Here is an 18,401-nt window from a genome sequence, read left to right on the forward strand (position 1 = left end):
GAGATCACATACCCAGCAGTTCCTCACTCACTAGGGGCATAATGTTCTGTCCTGGAAAAGAGCATTAACTGGGTATCCCCATCTCAACTGGTTACAGCTATCTACTTTGCAACCTATGAGTAGAGAATAAGATGAAATATTCTTGTTTGTTGGATGTTGGGAGGATGGGACTGCGACTAAATCACCTTTTCTGGCTCAGGTCACTTAAGTGGAAAGGGGTTTCTTGCCCAGAGCTCTTCGCAGAGCATCCTTGACTTCCTTGTTTCTTAGACTGTATACAACAGGGTTCAGCAAGGGGGTAATGACAGTATAGGTCACTGAAATAAGTCTGTCTTGCTCAAGAGAGCTGTGGGACTTCGGTTTGAGGTAAATGATGGAAGCACAGCCATAATGGATGATGACTACAGTAAGGTGGGAGGCACATGTGGCAAAAGCCTTCTTCCTGCCTTCAGCTGAGGCAATCTTGAGGATAGTAGAGATAATTAGGACATAGGAGATAAAGACTAAGCCCATGGGCAATACAAGGACACACACACTGACAACAAAATTAATGATCTCGTTGACAGTGGTGTCAACACAGGCAAGCTTTAGGAGAGGCCGGACATCACAGAAAAAGTGGGAGATGACACTGGCATCACAGAAGGGGAGGCAAAACACAGATGTTACTTGAGTAATGGCCATTCCAAGGCCAATTACCCATGATCCACATGCCAGCTGAGCACAAGCACTCTTCCCATGATGACTGAATACCGTAAAGGATTGCAGATAGCCACATAACGATCATAACCCATAGCTGTGAGCAAGAAACAATTATTGATGCCAAACATAAGATAAAAGAATAGCTGTGTAGCACATTCTGGGATGGCAATAGGTTGGTGTGGTCTTAGAAGGCCAGACAGCATACGAGGAATGATGGCTAATGTATAGCATGTCTCAGAGATGGACAATGCACTCAGGAAGAAATACATAGGTATGTGGAGATGATGGTCAAGGTGGATGATGGTCACAATGATGCCATTGCCAGTCAGTGTCATAAAGTACAGACCTAGAAAGACCACAAAGAGAATGAGCTGGTGCTGCCACTTGAAGCTGGAGAATCCCTCAAAGGTGAACTCACTTATAGCTGTGGAATTTGGTCTTGGCATTGAGGAAAATCTTGTCAATCTGAAAGAGACAAGGAGAGGAAAAGATCACATAGGGTTATCATCTAATCATGCAGTAGAAAATGCCAGGGAATTGATGGGCAATAGTAAGTCTCTGTTGATGATCCCACCCCTCTTGAAATTAATTTTGTTAATTTTTTTTGAAAAACACTTCTTAATTGAATCAGTCTACCAGAACTGAATGCATACATAGTCTGTACACCTTATGAATCAATTAAAGCCATCATGTGAAAGAGTTGGTCACAAGTATACAATGAAAGAGTTATCTCAGAACCATATAAGACTCTAAGGGTCAGAAATTGAAAAGAGAAAAGTGAGGTCATACTAAACTAAATCAAAATTAACTAGCAACCCAGGGGCAACAAATTAATAGAGAAAGAAAAGGTAGAATTGATCTATATTAGAAAAGGAACAAATTGAAAAGGACCAATGGTCTTACAAGCATCCTAGAACAGAAGACATTGGCTGATGTCATTAGCACACCAACCAAGTGAAGAACTGAGGGAAAGCCAGAGAAAATTATTTCTCTTTACCCACCTTTCCTTCATGTTGCCTTTCCATCCACAGACACTATAATATAATTTGTTGTTCTTTTGCAGAAATGCTTGCCTCAAACACAAAGGGGCCTAGGGATTATTAGAGATAGATATAAATGTAAACCAAGACAGATAGCTCAATGTCTGCCTAAATGTTAGAAATTGACTTAACTACAGACTCATAAAAATTGTGATAGAACTCATAATTTTTCATATAAAATAAACTACCTAAAACCACAAAAGAATTACATGTACATTAGGGGCTATTATATTTCTCATAGGCTTAAAATAAGATAATTCTAGTAACAAAGTTTTAATAAATGCATGTTATACTGAAGAGGGTATGAGAATTAGAGCTGCAAATCAGGCTAGTCATTAAGTTTTTTGCTCAAGGAAGACAAATTTTTTCTTGGGAAAGAAATCCAAAGGATAGGTGAGAAACTATTGTATTCTTCTCAGCAAGAATGGGGGAGCAGAGCCAGAAGCTGGGGAATATGAAGTGAAGAATTTAAGAGGAGAGACATAAACAAGTTCTACCTGGAGGAAAGCCTTAACTGGTATGACAGTATCTGGAGGAACATCTTGATTGTCTCTTTGGGCAAAGGTCAATACATGTAGGACTTAAGCTCTGTTTGCAACTATAGGTGGGGGCAGGAAGAGTGTGAGGTCTAGCCTTGGCCTAGAGTACTGGTCTCCTGGAACAGTGAGTTGTTCTACCAGGATAGCATTGTACTACATCTTTAAAGTAAAGAAACTGAGGCCCCAAGAAGTTAAATGACTTGATTAAAGTCACACAATTAATAAATGGCAAGCCAGGATTCCAGCCCAGATCATCTAGATCCAAATCTAGGGTAACTAACATCTCTTTATGGTGTTCCTCTATTTATCATTTCATTATAAATTCCTTTGGAAAGATCTGTTTTGAATTAAGGTGCCTAAAAGTGTTCCTTACCCTTATGATCTGAATTTAGGGAGTGGTTATCTTGGGGGTATTTCTCCTTCTCTCTGTGATACCTGATTCTCCTATTGAGTTCCTCTGGGCTGCAGGACTGGATAAAGTTTGAGAAGCTGAACAGGGAAAAATTGTTGATGCAAAAAAAAGAAGAAGAAGTTTGGGAGACAGAGACAGAAATTTACTCAGGAAAGCAAATTGGCTGCCCAAGGTCATGTAGCTAGTAAGCACTGAGACATAATTTGAATTCTGATCTTCAAGAGTTTGAGTCCAGCCATCTATCTACTCCACTACCTAGCTCCCCCTCATGTCCCAGGATCTCTGCCTCTTTACTGGATAGGGTTTTCCTCCTACCTAATCAAGGCTACTTTTCAGGCTATTTTCCCTAAGTGCCTGGTTTTTAGTGCTTGTCCCCTGGTAAAAATATTCCCAGTAATGACTCTAGCGAGAGTACAGATGGTAAAGAAAGGTTGTCCACTTCTGTAAGTGAGGCATTTCTCTGAATGGTTCCTTTGCTCACACAGATTGTCCCCTGTGTAGACTTCAAAGGGAGTGGGATCCAGAGAGCAGTTAGAGTATACATCGCTTAATAATTCTCTGCATGGTGTGCAACCTTCTCTGAATTCCTTAATGTTCTTTTCTCCTAGACTCAGGAAACAGGTGAAGGGAGCACATGTCCTGAACTCTGATTAATTGTCCTTAAACCTTTCCTTAAATAGAACCTAGGCCAAGGGGAAAGAAAAAGGAGAAGAGTGAGTTTATTCTTTTCCTCCCCTCCCCCAGGTGAAAGCAATGTGTCTTCCCTAATGAGAAGAGGGATAGGCTCATTCCATCCCACAACAATCAGGCATTTTGTTTTGCACCATATTTTGAGTCCCTCTATCCCAATGAATATTTTGGACCCTGGAATTGTCCCCTCTAACTTAGAGATGTAAATTGACTAGATTTTCCACTTTTATTTTCAGACCTGGGTCAATTTAAATCAAGCCTGGGAAAGTGTGTGTATTGAGACTGGTTCATCAACAGAGCTATTTAAAAGTTTTACCTGTATCTGCTTTGGGATGAGATTACCCTTTTTGAGGGATTTGTGTTGTGGTCAATGTTTGTCCATTTATTTGTTTGTTTGTTTGTTTGTTTGTTTGTTTGTTCATTCAAAATCACTATCACTTCATTTCCAAATTTCTCTGGAAAGAGCTTTGTAATCATTTCCTCCATCTGTCCATCTAGTCACTATTTTTAGTCCTAAGTCATCTCCACTCCCCAAGAGAAAGAAATGATTTTCATATAAATCACTGAGAAAAAAGGGAGATTGACATCTAATGAGGCATGTTTTGACTCTCAAAATATGTCTTCAGAGTGGTAGAAAAAAAAATCTCAGGATATGTACCAGTCTGAGAAATCACAGGCTCCTGCCTCATCAGAACACTGACTCTTTGCCCCACAGAGTAAATGGCACTTGCTGTCACAAGATGCCATTCACTTAAGCAAGGAATAGAATTCAGAGAGACAATTTGTTTTGTTGCTGTTTTTCTAAACAATTAACACTCTAGAGAAGAGACATAAAGACCAGGGAACTTCCTCCTTCAGAAACATAGATAATTCACAAATGCCCATGCTAATTCCTAGAAGCAAATAGCCTGATAACCCCAATAAGTCAGACTTGTTTTTTAAAAAGTGACTTGTTATCAATCCTTCCTTGTCCTTAAATCCTTGGTTAATAGCTTTATATGTTGCCAAAGAAGCCCAGACATCTTGGCTCCAATGAATTCTTCAGCAAGTGGTGATGACTGAACCAATAATTAACTTTGGTCATCATGGTTCTGATTGCTTTTCTAGCAATAATATTAAAAGAAGTGTGGTGAAATCTAATTAAGTCACATAGGGTATGCAGCATAGTAAAAATAGAAAAATAAAAAGTACATTATATTTTGAGTTAGAAGGCCAGGGTTTGAGTCTGGCTTTTATATTTACTAGATGTGTGAATGTGAACTTTAATCTCCTGGTATGTTGGAAAAATAATTCTTATATTATGTACCTCCTGTATGAAGAAATTCAAGTTGCTATTTATTGACATTTGAATCCTTATTTTACTTTACAAGAACTTCAGAAATGCTACCATGCTTGGAATATGATATTCCAGAGGGCAAAAGAGCTAGGTTTACAACCAAGAATCAACCAGTAAAACTGAATATAATCCTTCAGGGGGAAAATGGATATTCAATGAGATAGAGAACTTTCAAGCCTTTCTGATGAAAAGACAGTGCTGAATAGAAAATTTGACTTTCCAATACAAGATTCAAGAGAAGCATAAAAAGGTAATCAGAGAAGAGAAATCATAAGGGACTTATTAAATTTGAACTGTTTACATTCCTACATGGAAAGATGATATTTGTAGCTCCTAACATCTTTCTCATTATTAGGGCAGTTAGAAGGAGTATACATAGACAGAAGGCATGGGTATGAATTGAATATGATGGGATGATTATCTGAAAGAAATTAAAGGACGAGAAAGAGGATTGCCCTGGGAGAAGGGGAAAGGGAGAGGAATGGGATAAATTATCTGACGTAAAAGAAGCACGAAAGAATTTTTACAGTGGAGGAAAAGATGGGGAAGGTGAGGGGGGGCATGAACCTTACTCTCATCAGAATTGACTGAAAAAGGGAATAACATACACACTTAGTTGGGTATAGAAATCTATCTTACCAGGTAGGAAAGTAGGAGGGGAATGGAATGGGGGTACTAATAGAATCAAGGACAGATTGGGGGAGGTAAAAGCCAGAAAAAAAACACTTTCGAGAATGGACAGGATGAAAGGAAAGAGAGTAGGATGAACAGAGGAGTAATATGATAGAGGAAAATACATAGTAAAAATAAATGTGGAAAAAATTTGATAGCAAATTTCTATTGTTAAAATCCTTATTTCTCAAAAATATAGAGAACTGAATTAATTTTATAGAAATAAGAGCCATTCTTCAATTGATAAATGGTCAAAGGATATGAACAGGCAGATTTTAGATGAAGTAGTCAAAGCTATCTATAGTCACATGAAAAAATGCTCTAAATCACTATTGATTGGAGAAATGCAAATCAAAACAGTCCGAGCTGTGACCCCACATGTATCAGACTGGCTAATATGACAGAAAATGAAAATGGCAATGAGGGATATTGGAGAAGACGTGGGAAAATTGAGACACTAATGCAATGTTGGTGAAGTCATGAACTGATTCAACCACTCTGGACAGCAACTTGGAACTATGCCCAAATGCCTACAAAATCATGCATACCCTTTGATCAAGCAATACCACTGTTGGGTTTATATCCCAAAGAGAAAAAAAAAGGAAAAGGGTCTATGAATACAAAAATATCAATACCAGCACTTTTTGTGGTGGCAAAGAATTGGAAACTGAGAGGATGCTCATCAATTGGGGAATGACTGAACAAGTTGTTGTATATAATTGTGATGGAATACTATTGATCTACAAGAAATGATGAACAGGATGCTCTCAGATAAAACATGGAAAGATTTATATGAACTGATTCAAAGTGAAGTGAGTAGAACCAGAAGAATATTGTACACAGTAATAGCAATATTATACAATGATCAACTGTGAACGCCTTAGCTATTCTCAGCAATATAGTGACCCAAGACAATTCTGAAGGACTTATGATGAAAAATACTACTCGTCTCCAGAGAAAGAACTGATGGAATCTGAATGCAGATCAAAGCATATTTTATTTACTTTATTTTTGTTGGGTTTTTTTTGTCTGTTTTCTTTTAAAATATTACTAACTTGGATACATATTTTGCATGACTGCACATGTATAACCTATATTAAATTGATTATCTTCTCAGTGAGAGGGGAAGTGGAGGTAGGAAGGGAGATAATTTGGAACTTAAAAATTTCTAAATGTTCTAAATTGTTTTTACATCTAATTAGGGGAAAATAAAATATTAAACTAAAAAGAAAAAAGGAATGCTGCCTTAGGCTAAACTTATGGTTCATGCAATCCATCTATGGTAAACCCAAAGAAAAACTGAAATAAGAAAGATATTTCTAAATATTCTTAGATTCTCATTGTCAGTCTTCCCTTTCCCTATTCTCAGATACAGCAACTCCTAATAAATCCCAATGTCAAGTAATCCTCTTGTCCATACTCTTCCTTTCTCTCCCTATGAAAACCTCTTCTCAGAAAAGAATCTGACACTCTTTTTCACTGTCTTCAGTGACTAAATATTACTTACAATGTTATTTCACATGTAGAATAAAAAGGGAAGAAGTCGACTGGAAAAGTCTTGTTTGTATCAAACATCTCTTGTAAGAGTTTCACATACAAGGTATATAGACAACTAACAGAAGTATACTGCATGAGGAAAAGTATTCCCCAGTAAATAAGTGGTCAAAAGATATAATAGTTGTCTAAAAAACAATTACAAATTATTAGCAATATGACAGAATGCTTCAAATGACTGCAATAGAAATGAAAATTGAAATAGCTCTGAAATTTTACCACTTATGAACCAAATTAGCAAAGATAGCAATGAGAATTGCCAATGTTTGAAAGATAGGCATATCCAAAAATTGTTGGTAGAACTATAAATTAGTCCAAAGATCTTGGAAAACAACTCAGAATTACATAAATAAAGTGAATAAAAATCTCTTTGGCCTAGAAATCCAATCCCAAGGAGGCCATTGACAAAAAATAAAGGCTTCATATTCACAAAAATATTTACAGCAATGTTTTTGTGTGTGTGATAGCAAAGACCTGAGGCAGTTGGGTGACTGAGTAATGAGTACTACTAGGTGTCTGCTGTAGTAGATAGAGAGCTGGAGTTAGAGTCAGGAAGACCTGAGTTTAATTCCTGCTTCAGATACTTACTAGCTGGAAGACCCTGAACAAGTCACTTACCCCATCTCAGCCTCAGTTTTCTCATAAGCAAATGAGGGCAATAATACATAACAGGGTTATTGTGAGGTTTAAAGAGTAATAAATGTGATTGATAATATATATATATATATATATATATATATAATACATATATAGAGACTACAATAGTGTAAATGAAAAGATGAGTAATCAGAATGCATTCACAACTGAATGTTGCAAAACTATAAAGATCAAGCTTGACCCTAAAGTAGAGTTTTTAGAAGCATTCCCTCCTCTCCCCCATTCTTTTGAAAAGATGGGTGTCCACAGGTGTGGAGTATCATACACAAAAATCAAATTTTTCCTGTGTTAGTTTTGCTAATTGTTTTTTCCTTCCTCTCTTTTAAAAAAAAAATGTTTGTTATGATGGTTTACTCTGAAATAATGGGAGAGAGGCAGAAACAGGTAAATCTGGTCAATGTAAAAATAAAAGATATCAGTAAAAATCTATTATGAAGAATGTTTCTTCTCCAGACAATATGTACATATTGATATTGTGAAAACATAGAGGCAGCTTAGCATAATGGACACAGTTCTAGGCTTGGAGTTAGGAAGACCCAAGTTTTTAATTCTGCCTCTGCTACTTAAAGAGTTAATGAAATCCCTTAACATCTATGTTTCTTCACCAGTAAAATTAGAGATAACAACGACAATAGTCATGATAATAATTGTAGTACCCACCTCGTAGGACTATCGTGAAAATTTAACGAGATATAATATATAAAGTATAATATAAACCCCAGCTATTATTCATGTTATCTCTTTCAAGAAGCCCTTTTTGAGCATGTTGCATTTACCCCAATTAACTGCCATTGCTTTTAATTCAATGATTCTACCTTTTAAGGATTCCACAGTTTGCCAGGCATGGACAGAAAGGGTCTCCTTTCTTATAGACAGAAGTCACATTGGCCATTTGCCTGAACTCTACAGTATGGATATTTATAATAAGAAATAAAATATTTGGAGGCATTTCTATCATTTTACCCTTTATGTTCCTTCAGAACTTTTGAATGGTCTTTGTAATTGAGCGTATAGGATTTAATCGCATTGATTTATTAATATTTTGGCTGCCAGTGCTAAAACATCATCATCAAATTCAATACTGCCATCATCATAGTTGCTGATATTTACATAATGCTTAACAGTCATCTGTTCAAAAATTTTCAGTAGCTCCCCATTTCTTGTAGGATGAATTATAAATTCCTTTCCCTTATGTAAGGCCTTCTATACTCCGGCGTCATTTACCTTTCTAAGTTTATTTCATACCACCTCCCTTCATGAACTTGACGTGCTGGCCAAACCGGAATACAAACTATTATCTGAATTCCACATGTTCTCTTCTACCTTCAGGCATCTGCAAAAGCTGCTCCATATATGTGGGCTGTACCTTCCCTTCATCTCTGCCTCTCAGAGTCCTTATAAACCTTTTCCAGCTCCATGGCCTTTCCCTGAGTGTAGGATTTAAACTTCATTTTCACTGATTCCAAATAGTCTAAATATGCTTTGGTAGTAAATACCATCTTAGAATGGATGCTTCCTTGTTCCTTATATGCTTTGGGGTCTAGTCAGAGAGCTAGGAGGTATTTTCTGAAAAAGCCCCATAGGCTTCTGCCTTTATGACTATGTCCACACTGCTCCCTCATTTGAAATAACTTCCCCAATCCAACTGTCTTCAAAGATTAATTCAAGTGTCACCTCCTTTGTGAAGCTACCTATGATCTACTCCATTGTTTGTGTTCACTCTCTCCTCAGCATTTCTTGTATCCCTCCCAGAAGTTCTTCTTGACATTAAGGGCCATTTTTTTCTATGTCTTTACTAATCAAGGCACAGTTCTTATAGATTCCCTATGCCAGCAGATGTATAATAAGTATTTATTGAAATGAATGGAATTGATATTTTTTTAAAAAATTAACCATCACAATAGCTCAATGAGGTAGATAATTAAATATTAGCTTCATCCTACATATGAAGAAACTGAGAATCCAGAAGGTAAAGGAACTTGCCCCTGGAAAATGACAAAGCAAGGACTCAAAGCCAGATTTTATCCATTATAATGTTATGATCTTTCTACAACTGTTCCTTTGACTTAATTGCCTGACAATTTCCCTTCCTCAACTTCACTTACCACTTTGAGCAGGAATGTTGCTCATCCAGGTTGCAGGAAAGAAAGAAGCTGCCTGGAAAGGATGGAGATTACAGAATATATTTTTCTCTTAGGCTAGCACTGAAAATACAATTCGAGAATGTGGCATTAATGAAGAAGGAACATCAGAATCCACCAGCAACCTGACCCATTCTGTGGACCTTCTAATTAGCTAGGGTTGAGAAAGAAGTCACATGAAGTCCCTCATAGCCCTCCACCACCCTGTGGAGAAGACAAAGTTTTAAGGTTTGAGACTGGGAAGTAGATTCATTTCCTCTGGTGCAGGACTCTAGAGTCTCTCTCCCTGAAGTCTCATTGCCTGTCCCTGAGGAGTCTGCATCAAGATGCAAACAGTGGGGCACTGAGGGACTTTGTTAGAGGTGAACCTCATTTACCCAATTCTCAGAGTTAGTGGTCTGGGATTTTGGGATTAGTTCTGATCCCAGGCTGGAACTGTGGGGTGGGAATCTGAAATCTTATCGAGGCTATGATTTCATGGCTGTCTGCTCTGCTGGTCTCAAAACCTGAGGGAACAGAGAGCTTCAGCACCTGAAGATGGGCCAGGCACTAAATAAAGCCTTTTGACCTATAAAAGGTACAAAGAAGTATATCTTCAATCAATCAATTAACAAGTACTTAAGTGACTATTACATGCCATACATAATGACCTTAAGATCAGTATTTAATTCTTTCCTCAATGTTCTTTCCTCTGGGTAGAAGTAGCATACCTTCCCTTCAACTATAGTGGTTTCATCATTCTGCCTGACCCTTCTCAGAATAAATGGCCACACAGCTTCCTGCCACAAATACATAAAAAATTAATACTTGTATTCAAAGTTAAGAACCCAGATTCTCCTCTGTAAGTAGCCAAAGGAAATAAGCACATACTTTCCTCACTAGGAAAGACAAACAATAAAAAATAAATAAATAAATTATCATCTGGGAAAATGTTCAGCCTCACAAAGATCCTGCCAGTATGTTGGATGCTGGGTCAGAGGTCTATCAATTTGACAGGGGAAGTTTGAGATGGAACTTTTTAAAATAAAATAAATGAAACAAAAGGAGAGTCAAGAAACTCTTGAGTCATTGAATGCAGGAGCAGCAGTTTAGAAAGAAGAATTTAAGGAGAAAAATTGAAGACATGAAGAGGGGGTGGCAGTGAAAACCCAGAGCTGTAGTAGTTAGAATCAGTCAGCTAATAGAAGGCTTTATTTGAGAGATTGGTACAAAAGAGCATTGACTTCATTGGCCAAGAGCTCCAGTGACAGCTGTTATCTATTTTGATACTCACATTTGACCTTCATCGCCATCTAGAGGCGGACAGAGATGAAGTTTCTTAAAGTGTTTGTTGCTCTCTGCTGCCACCTGTGGTTTGAGGTGGGAAAGCAAAAGGAGTTTTGCAATCGCTTTGGGATTTTGGTGAGACATAGATGTGTTGATCAGAGTTGCATTCTCATTGGATATCACAGCATTCTGGTGAGTCGATAACTGAGAGGCAGCAAGGCAGTGCGGTGAACAGGGCCCTGGTCCTAGAATCAGGAAGACATGAGCTTGGATCCATCCTCAGACACTTACTGTGTAAGTTTCTCAACTTCTGCCTTATTTTCCTCACACATAAAATGGGGACCATAATATCAGCTATCTTATGGGATTGTTGGGAGTCTTAAATGAGATAATATTTATAAAACTCTTTACATACAGTTCATGGCACATAGTAGGCACTTAATAAGTTCTTGTTCACTTGTTCCCTTGGCGGGTCAGGCTGTATGGCCCAGGGATAGCCAGTCTGAGGAGCTTTGCTATTGGCTAGGTGAAAGAAAACTACTACTAACATTAAGAGCTAATGCTTTCTAAAGGGTTTTTAAGGATAATTGATAATTGATAGAATGTGTAATAGTAATGTTTGAAGAGAGAAACATTCTCGAGTAGAAAGAAACAAAAATTTAACAGTGAGCAGAGAAGTAGTTTTGTATGGTACAGATGTTCCTGAAAGAATCAATACCATTTAAGCCTGCAGTCCAGAGTTGTGATTTACCCTAAGCACATCAGTCTTCCTCCCTCACATATTATGTGCCATTTCTTTATTAGTGTGTGCCCATTCTTCATCATAGCTATTGAGCGCATTGGTAAGAGTGGAATCCAGGTTTATATGGGAATTCTGATGTATTTTATTATTTATAAATTTGCTTTAATTTATTAGTATCTATAATATTATTTCAATTGCCTTATTGTTAAATAAATGCTTATGTATTAGATACAGAAGTGGCATTATGTGACTAATTCTGTAGACATTAAAGTCATCAGGGCTCAAGAGCAAGAGTAATGAGAGGATGATGTCCATTTCTTCTTAACAAGGTTATCACTGGGACCCTGAGGAAGTGTGAATGTCACTGTGAAGTGGTGGCCTATCTCTGAGAACTTAGATCTGCCAGCATGAGAGCAGGTTGGAGCAATCAAGGCAAAGAATAAAAACAGGGTACTGTTGAGATGCCTGGGGGACAGCTATGAATCCACACAGTGTGGGTTGTGGCCGGACCCCACCTATAACACATGCATAAGGTGTTACCTTTAGGGGTGCTTGACAATGCCCCTAGAAACATTTTCTCTGCTACCTGATACATGAAAACATGGTTTCTAGATTGTAGCCTGCTAGGATGAAGTCATCCAGGTGACTAGAGTTCTTTTTAGTGAGAGCTCAAGAAGCATAGCACTTCCCAACCCATCATAATAGTGGAAAGAACTTTCACTCTCTATCTGGAAATTAGACTCAATTAGACAGGCTTGTATTAGGTTCCCTGGCTACATTTCCCTTTACTGTTTGCTTCCTGTTTTAGCATCAAACTTATAATCCTTAAAAGGTGTGGAGCAATAGCAAAGGTGGAAGCTGACATCTTTCCCTTCTCAGACAATAGAACAAGGGCTGGGGGAAAGTCCCTGAACAATAGCAGAAGTGGGCTACTCCAAGGGAAGTGCTGGCATTGGAGAGAGGCTACCAGAAGAGGGTGAGAGAAGGAAATAATCATTTATAAGTGCCTACTATATGCCAAACTGGAGCTACATCCTTTACAATATTATCACATTTGATCCTCACAACAACACCATGAAGTAGATGTTGATATTATCATGCTCGTTTTACAGATGAGGCAACTGAGGGAGACAGAGAGTTAAATGACTTACCCAGGGTCACACAGCTACAAAATCCTAAGGCCAGTTTTGAACTCAGGTCTTGATGACTCCAGGTCCATTGTTCTATCCACTGTTCCAGTTAGCTGCCTCTACAGCTGAGGAATGATGAGAAGAAAAATGTATTCATTATGTTTCCCACCATGTTCCTCACTCTATGGACAGGTTGTTATATTCTGCCATTAGGAAGCAAGCAAGGCAGAGGCTGTTTTGCTTTTATCTAAGAATTTATAGAACCTAGGACACTACCTTACCCATAGTAGATGTTTAATAACTGTTCGATGATTTCAAGTGAATTAAATTTATACTTGTATATGCAAAGCAACTGTTTGATTAAATAGCACCAGTGGAGATGAAATGTAACATGGGTAATAATGAGCCTTACAAAAACTATTTTCTACTCCCCCCAAAAAAAAGTTTGATTAGCCCATAGTTGACCATACTAGTAGTAATAACTGAAGATACCAAAACCTGTCAATAACACACAAGTATTCTATGCTCATCCCTGTTTTGGTATAGGAATAAGTGCCTCTGTGATATCTAATTCATGTTGTACATTGTGTACCTCTTTTAACTAACTTCTTTTGGGTAAATAAAATCCAAGAATAGAATCTGAAGTAGAAATGTCCCTGGGCAACCCAAGTTGTGGTTTTAATGAGACAGTAATTTAGGAAAATGAGGAACCGATTTCTCCTACTAAGAAGTCAGGCTTCCCCAGAGCTAAAGTCAGGCAAACCTCAATGGCTTGATAAAGACAGCAAGTGACATAGGTCACCATCTCTATGGTCCCAGCTTAGTCATGGCTCTAAGCTTTACATTACATTACTGCTGACTAATTGATCATGGACTGTCCCTGATTCCACAGACTAAAAATGATGAGGGGCATACATTACATTTCAAATCATATTTAATAGGCTTCCTTGTGATAACTGATAAAAATTAGTTTATCCAATTTTTTTGGGAAAAAAGATGCCTACCACGAAGACATGAATTCCCACCTTCTTCCTTTCCCAGTTCTTAGAGACGCTAGTGACTTCCCCTCTGAGCTTGCCTTCCAAAAACTCTTTAGATATCCTGTATATATGCCTGTTAATTTGTTTTCTCCCCACATTAGCATGTGAGATCCTTTGCATGTAGCCACTGGTTTTGTCTTTCTTTGCATCCCAGACCTTAGCACAGTTTGACACATAATAAGCTCTTAATAAATGCTTATTAACTGACAGACTGGAGACTGAATAAAGACTGGTTTAAACTAAAGAGTTCTCTTTTCTCCTGTGTACACCCCCAGAGCATTCAGGAGATGTGATAATTTAAAGAAAAGAAGGATCCCAAGAGGGCAATGTATTTTTTCCCTTCAGGGACTCATAGGGGACACTTAAATTTTTTTTCAGAAAGTGTGGGAGTGAGGATTACCTGAAGTCCAAGAAACAGACAACAGACACTGCCTGACATCATAGAAGCTTTTCTATGCTGCTTGTTGAATATGTGACAAAATGCAATAGAACCCCAATCTGAGGGCTCCTCATAGTTACCAATGCTCACTTTTGCTGTTGCCAATCATATGTAAAGGGAGATCGGAGGGAAGGGGAGAATCTCATTTTTAAGCTATAGCTTCAAGGGCATAATCTTGTCTCTAATGTAACTATAGCAATCTTCCTTCAAAGGGCATCATACAATGATATCACACTCAGGAAGCTGCTCTAAGCACAAGAAACTACTTTATTAGATAGTATGAGGATGTTCCAATTACAAACTATATATAAGTTTTCAAATCATATGTAATCAATGTCGTTTCAGAGTACAGCTTTGTCCTTAGGAGATAAGTGTGCCTTAGAAACTCACTTAGTTCTGAATTATTTTAGTCTGCTTCCCATACAAATAAGCCTTTCCCTTCACTACTCATCTGACCTCTTCCTTAAAATTTAGTTCTAGTGGTTTGGTTTGGTTTGGTTTGGTTTTGAGTCAATCTGTCCCATTATTCCCTATGTCGTTTCTTTTACCATTGTTCACATATCTCCCCTGTTTCCAAGTCATACCCAGAATGTATCCTCTTTCACCTCCAGATCTCCCTAGGATTCAAGCATTGCAATATTCTGGGGGAAATTATTGCCCTTTAATAGGTAATAGACATATCAATATATCCAGTATCTACATACTCATCTAGGGTGCATTGTGTTCTGCTCTGGAAAGTAACACCAACTGAGTACTATCCCTATTCTCATCTCCAGCAACCCTCCGCTCACTGGTTAGCTCAAACTACTTAACAACCTGTGGGGTAGAGCAGCAAATGAAATATTTCTGAGTGTCAGATGTTGGGAGAATGAGATTCCTTACATAGTCTTTTCTGGCCCACTAAGAGGAGAGGGGTTTCTTGCCCAGAGCTCGGCGCAGGGCATCTTTGACTTCCTTGTTCCTTAAAGTATACACAACAGGGTTCAGCAATGGAGTAAGGACTGTGTAAGCTGCTGAAATAAGCCTGTCTTGCTCAAGAGAGCTGTGGGACTTGGGTTTGAGGTAGATGATGGAAGCACAGCCATAGTGGATGATGACCACGGTAAGGTGAGAGCCACATGTGGCAAAGGCCTTCCACCTCCCCTCAGATGAAGTGATCTTAAGGATAGTAGAGATGTTGAGGACATAAAAATGAAGATCAAGCCCATAGGCAACACAAGGACACACACACTAACAATAAAATTAATTATCTCATTGATAGTGGTATCAACACAGGCGAGTTTCAGGAGGGGCCGGACATCACAGAAAAAGTGGGAGATAACAGTGGCATCACAGAAAGGGAGGCCAAACACAGAAGTTACCTGAACAATGGCCATTCCAAGGCCAATTCCCCATGACCCACATGCCAACTGAATACATGCGTGTTTTCCCATGATGACTGTATACCTCAAAGGCTTACAGATAGCTACGTAGCGATCATAACCCATGACTGTGAGCAAGAAGCAGTTGTTGATGCCAAAGGTGAGATAGAAAAAGAGTTGTGTAGCACATTCTGGGATGGCAATGGGTTGGTGTGGTCTGAGGAGGCCTAACAATGTACGGGGAATTATGGCCAAGGTATAACATGTCTCAGAGATTGACAACACACTCAGGAAGAAATACATAGGTATGTGAAGGTGATGGTTAAGGCGAATAATGGTTACGATTATGCCGTTACCAGCCAGAGTCAGCAAATATAGGCCCAGAAAGACCACAAAAAGAATGAGCCGGTGCTGCCACTTGAAGCTGGAAAACCCCTCAAAGGTGAATTCACTTATAGCTGTGAAATTTGGTCTTGACATTGAGGAAAATCCTGAAAAACTGAAAGAGACGAGGAGAGGAAAAGTTAGCAAGGGTGAAGATATGTGTAGTGAAAATATGTTCTCTATATGATCCTTTAATGTCTCTTAAACTGAATGACTTTCTAATATCTCCTAAACTTTATCTCACCATTTAGAGCCTAACTTGTGACTTTGCTTCATAACACCGCTTTCATTCGCTGTGGAAATTTACTCACTGCCCTCCCTTTCCTTTAACCTCACTGGATTTTGTCCTCTGATAGGCTACCATTCTTGGTCTAGAGCCAGAACTGTTAAGGTGACCCAAAATCTGGGACACTGGATGGCCCTTCATCACCCTGCATCTAGAGATAGTGGCTCAGATCCTCAGGGAAAAAATGTTCTCACTTTGAGAACAAGGAGAAACATCTACCTCATCACTTTGAGGCAAAGAGGAACACCCCACTCTCATCCAGCTGTCCTGTGACTAATGAAAAACCCAAGAGACAGAATTTCTGGGTAATTAATAATATTTTTATTAATTAGGCTAGGTAATATCAATAAATTGATGGCCAGTGCTCTCTCTCAGTAATCAAAGACCCCTAACGGAGACACTAAATGCCTCATTTTTTTTTTGAAAGGGAATGCCCATGATAGGAGAAATCAACCCTGGTTGGTGGACATTTAATGAGGAGCTAGGCTAGGAGTCTTCAGCTCTTCCTATTGAGAACATGGTTTGATCATGAGACTCCAGCAATCTGGACAGAAGAATCTATCTCCACCCAGACCACTCCAGTTGGTTTTCTCTTTTGTGAACTGGGTCACTCTAAATTCTAATGGAGGGTTCCAAGAAGCTCTCCTTGGGGCAAGAACCTATGCAGACTGGATTCTGTTTACACTTCCCCCACCCTGGTTGGGTGGAGTCTGGCCCAAGATTGAAGAGCATCTCATCAATTAGTCATGTCCTTCAGAGACTGACTGACTGACCTACAGGGGCTGGGCCCTAAATGAGGAAATACCCCTGAATCCTAGTTTAATGAGCAGTTATTAATACAGTAGTAAAACAATAATTTCTCTCAAGCCAAAAGAGAGAACATCCCAGAAAACCCTAGTCAGTAGAGCAATCACTAACAGTCCCTGGGCTTCTTGATTGTTTCTCACTCTTGGCTGATGCCCCAAGATCTCCCTCCTAGTGCCTCAAGGATCACTTAAACTCCTGTATAGAATTCTCCTGGGCTCTACCCTTTCTTCCTCTCCCCTGTCCCCAGTCAGGTTTCCCTGCTGCTGCTGCTGCTGCATTGACTGCCTCTGGAACTATTGTTGGTGCTAGAAAGTGTCAATGCACCACTAATACTGACCTGTAGTAAGTGATGGAGTCATCCCTTCTTGGCAGAATATAAATGAACCAGAGGGATGAGCAACAGGTCAAACCAGGGCCAGAGGTCAATTAGTCAATTAGATGTTGACAAGAACTGTGACTAAATGCCGTGACCAGTATACCTCCGTGGACAGAAAAGACAGGCAGCCTCAATGCTACCTCCCATCCTTCTTGGAGAGAGCCAGAGTCAGGCCGCTGGACCATGTGCTCCAGAGTCAAGGACTCTCATACCTTCTCTCACTGGCTCACGAATCATTGTTCAGAACAGAGATGATTCAGCCAGGTAGCAGCACCAATATCCTAATGAGCATGACACAGGACTTGAAAACAAAATCTGTGTGCGTATATCAGGGGAGGAAGCGGGGGGTGGTCTCTCAGTCTTATTCTTCAGAAATAGGAAACTTTCCCCTTTAGACCTATGAATGCTGACAAGGATATGACTAACACTTCTGGCTGTCCCTTTGGCAACAGGACTTCTCATCCTCACTAAAGCCAGGGGTCTGAACCATGTGCCTCAGCAGCAAAGAAATACTCCCTCCCGCTGTCAGGACAAGGCCAGTGTCCCCCAGGAAATGTAAGTGACTACATCAGTACTGCTGAAACTAGCAAAAGACCATGAAATGAAAGTCCAGGAAATTATTAAAATTGGAATAGGGAGGGTATGAAAATTAGAACTCTAACAGGTACCCAATGACCAGGGTTTTATACCAGGGAGAAGAAATTGCTCCAGGGCAAAAAATTCAAAGGGCTTTTATTGTACAAGTTATTATACTGTTATCAAGAGCAAGAAAGGGGCAGAGTCTATGGGTGGGGTGCCTGGGGTGAAAGATGAGACTGTGGCAGAACAGT

At 39.1% G+C, this 18,401-nt stretch overlaps 2 pseudogenes; both read right to left on the minus strand.

The window, feature by feature from the left end:
- Positions 1 to 204: 204 nt before the first annotated feature.
- On the minus strand, positions 205 to 1,145 carry LOC110204326 (olfactory receptor 10J4-like; annotated as a pseudogene).
- Positions 1,146 to 15,257: 14,112 nt separating this feature from the next.
- Positions 15,258 to 16,228, minus strand: LOC110204325 (olfactory receptor 10J4-like; annotated as a pseudogene).
- Between the last annotated feature and the right edge of the window lie 2,173 nt (positions 16,229 to 18,401).

This window comes from Phascolarctos cinereus, unplaced genomic scaffold, assembly GCF_003287225.1.
Source record: "Phascolarctos cinereus isolate Bilbo 61053 unplaced genomic scaffold, phaCin_HiC Scaffold_262;HRSCAF=858, whole genome shotgun sequence".
NCBI lineage: Eukaryota > Metazoa > Chordata > Mammalia > Diprotodontia > Phascolarctidae > Phascolarctos > Phascolarctos cinereus.